The 5,380-nt window shown below is 40.5% G+C and overlaps 1 pseudogene; it reads left to right on the forward strand.

The window, feature by feature from the left end:
- Window positions 1-208: 208 nt before the first annotated feature.
- LOC127903077 (uncharacterized) lies at window positions 209-4,744 on the forward strand (annotated as a pseudogene).
- Window positions 4,745-5,380: the final 636 nt, after the last annotated feature.

The following is a 5,380-nucleotide window of genomic DNA, read 5'->3' on the forward strand; positions in this document are numbered from 1 at the left end:
TAGTAATTCTATTTTGGTCTTTTTGGCTTTCTATGTTGCTTGCGACTTTGTATTAACGTAGAATGAAATATTTATTGCTCTTGTTTACAATATCAAATTTTCTTAGTTACACTACTTATTCAGTACTCTGCGCACTTGCACGACCTTTAGCTATGAATTATTTACCCCTTTTTAATTATTTATTTATTCTCCGTGTTATAGTCAAGAGATGTCACGTAGGGGAGGTGCTAGGCATGCCTCTAGCTCAAGAGATGTTTTAGGTATCGCTGACGACGCTGACCCAACCTTGCACGAGATGGCTAACGAAGGAAATCCTATGATGCGCGCAATGCTTAGATTGATGGAACAACAAAGTAAGTTAATTCAAGATATGGCTAGAGGCAGAGTTGGGGCACAAGAGAATGTGCCAGTTGAAAGGCAAGGTGGCGCAAGAGATCATGGGGCTATGGTGAACTTAGAACGATTTAAGAAATTGGGACCACCTACCTTTCAGGGGACTGCCGATCCCATGGTTGCAGAGGCATGGCTAAAACAGATGGAGAAGATATTTGTGGCTATGGGTTGTAATGATGATCAAAGGGTAATATTAGCCTCATTTGTCCTTCAGGGTGAGGCAGACCACTGGTGGGATGCCAAATCTCGTCTCATAAGGGCTGGCTTGCAAGATGCACCCATTACTTGGGAGTTATTTTTGGAGGCTTTTCATGAAAAGTATTTTCCTGAACGAGTTCGACATCAGATGGAGGCTGATTTCTTGAGGTTGACTCAAGGAACAAAGTCTGTTGCGGAGTATGAGGAACAATTTACTGCCCTCTCTCGTTTTGCTCATACCTTGGTTGCTAATGAAGGTAGTAAGTGTAGGAAGTTCCTGGAAGGGTTACGTCCTAACATTAAAGGGCGATTGACCATCCTTAAGATTAACAATTATGTCGATTTGGTGGACCGAGCAATTCTTGCGGAGAAGGATATTCTTGAAGCCCAAGTTACAAGGGATCAGAGAAATAAGAAGAATCAACAAGGTGGACCGCGAAATGGAAGTTCCTTTAGGCAGGGCACTCACTCCCAGAAGTATAATGGTGGAGGTAACAAATGGGATAACAAGGGTGTTACTGGTGACACCGCTCGGAGGAACTACCCCATTTGTCGACATTGTGAAAGGAGGCACCCTGGTGAATGCCATTGGAAAACTGGAGCTTGTTTTGCTTGTGGAGAATCTGGGCATAGGATTATGGATTGCCCAAAGAGACGTAGCGAGACTACAAATACTCCGACTAACGAAGGGCAGAGGAAGAAACCGAGGGTGCAAGGGCGTGTTTTTGCACTAACAGAAAAAGATGCTGAGGTGTCCAATGATGTAGTATCAGGTACATTGTCCTTATTCTCTAGAGAAGCCAAAGTTCTTTTTGATCCTGGTGCTACACATTCATTTGTATCTTGTGTGTTTGCCCGTTATGCTAATGTGCCTATCACACCACTGGATGTTCACGTGACAATTAGTACCCCTATGGGGGATTGCCAGTTTATAGATCATGTCTATAAGTCATGTGTGATCAGATTGTGTGATAAAGAATTCCTTGTGGATCTCCTACCTTTAGAGATGCACGATTTTGATTTGATTTTGGGGATGGATTGGTTAGGACCTTACCATGTTTCAATAGATTGTTTTGCTAAGGAAATTATTTTTCGCCTACCTGGCGAGGAAGAATTTCATTTTCAAGGGAATCATAAGAGTCATAAAGCTTTGATTTCTATGGTTAAGGCAATGAAAATGCTAAAGAAGGGGTGTGAAGGATTTTTAGCGTATATAGTTGCTGACCATCCCGATGGGGCGTGCCTTGAAGACATACCTATTGTAAGGGAGTTTATTGATGTATTTCCTGAAGATCTTCCGGGACTACCCCCAGATCGAGAGGTTGAGTTTACTATAGAATTAGTTCCTGGTACTACACCTATATCCAAGGCACCATATCGGATGGCACCCATTGAATTAAAAGAACTAAAGGTCCAGCTACAAGAATTACTAGATAAGGGTTTCATTCGTCCTAGTGTGTCGCCTTGGGGTGCTCCCGTTTTGTTCGTAAAGAAGAAAGATTGTTCAATGAGGTTGTGTATAGACTACCGGCAGTTGAATATGGTTACCGTCAAGAATAAATACCCTCTTCCCCGAATTGATGACCTCTTTGATCAATTACGAGGTGCAGCGATATTCTCTAAAATTGATTTACGATCTGGCTACCATCAATTGAAAATAAGAAGTGAGGATGTATCGAAGACAGCTTTTCGAACTCGTTATGGACACTATGAGTTCTTAGTTATGCCTTTTGGATTAACTAATGCTCCTGCAGCGTTCGTGGATTTGATGAATAGGATCTTCCAACCTTATCCTGACCAATTTGTCATCGTCTTTATTGATGACATATTAATTTACTCTAAGAGTAAGAAGGAGCATGAGACGCACCTGAGGATTGTATTAGAAACATTGCGGGAGAAGAAGTTGTATGGAAAATTTAAGAAATGTGAGTTTTGGCTTGATCGTGTGATGTTTTTGGGACATATAGTGACGAAGGATGGTATTTCAGCAGATCCAGCCAAAGTGGAGGTAATTGTGAATTGGGAAAGGCCTGCTAGTGTGACTGAAGTAAGGAGTTTCTTAGGATTGGCAGGTTATTATAGGCGCTTTGTCAAAGGATTTTCTAGCATAGCAGCACCATTGACTAATTTGACTAAGAAGAATGTGAAGTTCAATTGGGATGAGGCATGTGAAAAGAGCTTTCAAGAGCTCAAGAGTCATTTGGTGACTGCCCCCGTTTTAACACTCCCTTCTGAAGGTAGAGGTTTTGTGATTTACAGTGATGCTTCCAGAAAAGGTTTGGGTTGCGTTTTAATGCAACATGGTAAGGTTATAGCATATGCTTCTAGGCAGCTAAAGAATCATGAACAAAACTACCCAACACACGATTTGGAATTGGCTGCTATAGTGTTTGCTCTAAAAATCTAGAGACACTATTTGTATGGGGAGACTTGTGAGATCTTCACCGATCATAAGAGTTTGAAGTACTTGTTTACTCAAAAGGAATTGAATTTGAGGCAAAGAAGATGGTTGGAGTTGGTAAAGGATTTTGATTGTTCTATTAATTACCATCCAGGTAAGGCAAACGTGGTAGTAGATGCCTTGAGTAGGAAATCATCTGGGTGCATGGCTCATCTTATCACCATGCAATCTCATGTGGTAAAAGACTTGAGGAGATGTAGGATTGAGGTAGTTACTCATGGGCAAGCAGACGTGTTAGCACATTTGACAGTCCAACCCACTCTAATTGATAGAGTTAAGGTAGCTCAGAAGAACGACATAGAACTCAATAAAATCCGTGAAGATGTGAGCAAAGGACATAAGCCTGGATTTAGACTTGATAATGGGGATGGATTATGGTTGGGACAAAGGTTATGCGTGCCAGCAGACGAAGAGTTGAAGGCGGAGATCTTAAGAGAAGCTCATGAATCATCTTACAGTATGCATCCTGGTAGTACTAAGATGTATCGTGATCTAAAGCAAAGTTTTTGGTGGAGGAATATGAAGAGAGATATTGCTGCTTTTGTGTCTCGGTGTTTAGTCTGCCAACAAGTAAAGATTGAGCATCAAAGACCAGCAGGAACTTTACAAACGCTTCCTATTCCTCAGTGGAAATGGGAACACATAACAATGGATTTCATTTCTGGATTACCTCGTTCTAGGAGGGGATGTGATTGCATTTGGGTAATTGTTGATCGATTGACGAAATCAGCTCATTTCTTGGCAAGGAAGAGTACAGACAATGTAGGGCAACTAGCTAAGTTGTTCATTAAGGAGATAGTGAGGCTTCATGGAGTTCCAGTGTCAATAGTGTCTGATAGAGATCCACTGTTCACTTCAAGATTTTGGGCTAGCTTACATAAAGAGTTGGGGACGAAATTGAGATTTAGCACTGCTTTCCATCCACAGACAGATGGGCAATCCGAAAGGACTATTCAAACCCTTGAGGATATGCTTCGAGCTTGCGTCCTAGACTTGAGTGGTGGTTGGGAAGAGCACCTAATGTTGATCGAATTTGCTTATAACAATAGCTTCCATTCGAGTATTAGCATGGCACCATTTGAGGCATTATATGGAAGAAAGTGTAGGTCCCCAATCTGTTGGGATGAAGTTGGTGAAAGAAAACTTTTGGGTCCAGAATTAATATAGATTACTGTTGATAAAATCAAGTTGATTAGAGGACGTCTTCAAACAGCTCAGAGCAGACAGAAGAGTTATGCAGATCGTCGTAGACATCAGTTGGAATTCGAAAAAGGAGATTTTGTTTTCTTGAAAGTATCGCCATGGAAAGGGGTGTTTCGGTTCGGGAAGACAGGAAAGCTTAGCCCTAGATTTATTGGACCATTTGAGATTTTAGAGAGAATTGGTCCGGTGGCCTATCGCATAGCTTTACCACCAAGTCTGTCTAGGCTTCACAATGTATTTCATGTGTCTGTGTTAAGAAAGTACATTGCAGACCCTTTACATGTGCTAGACTATCAACCGATTCAGATAAATGAAGACATGTCGTATGAGGAACAGCCTATTGAGATTGTCGATCGAGACGAACAAGTATTAAGGAATAGAGTTATTCCCCTAGTGAAGGTACGATGGATGAATCACTCTATTGAGGAAGCCACTTGGGAGAGAGAAGCAGAAATGTTGGAGAAGTATCCTCAACTCTTCCATGCATAAGGTAACCTTTTAATTTCGAGGACGAAATTTTTGTTAGGAGGGGAGAAATTGTAACGCCACAAATTCCCATACATATTAAATTGGAAATTGGGCTTTCATTGAGAATTATGGGTGGCCTATAACCCTTATTTAGAAAGGGGTACTAATTAAATAGAGGTTATTTATGAGATCATTTTGGAAAAGGGCTATTTTTCCTTATTGAATAGGGTTTCTTAAGATCCCCTATAAATACATACTTTTCCCCCTTCCATAACCCTAAGTTCACAACGTTTATTCTTCTTCTCTGCTGCTCTTTACGCTCCTACCCAAATCTTAGGATTCAAACATTTGTTTAGGAGAGACTCAAAGCGACGGGTAAGTTCACAACGTTTATTCTGAACAGCATGAGTATCTCGAATTTTTAAAGCTATATTTTCTGAACGAATTTTCTTATAAAATTTATATTTCTGGAAACTAGACATGTAGGGCTTCTTGATTAAATTTTATTTCATTAAATTCAACTTCGTTTTCAATTTTATACGTATTTTGGAAATAGAAACCACTGCACTGGAAATCCACGATTCCAGTATTGTGATCAGATTCACAAGACTATTTGTACCACCAAATGAACTCAAAAAATTCTGAAAGTTTATATGT

This window comes from Citrus sinensis, chromosome 6, assembly GCF_022201045.2.
Source record: "Citrus sinensis cultivar Valencia sweet orange chromosome 6, DVS_A1.0, whole genome shotgun sequence".
Taxonomy (NCBI): Eukaryota; Viridiplantae; Streptophyta; class Magnoliopsida; order Sapindales; family Rutaceae; genus Citrus; species Citrus sinensis.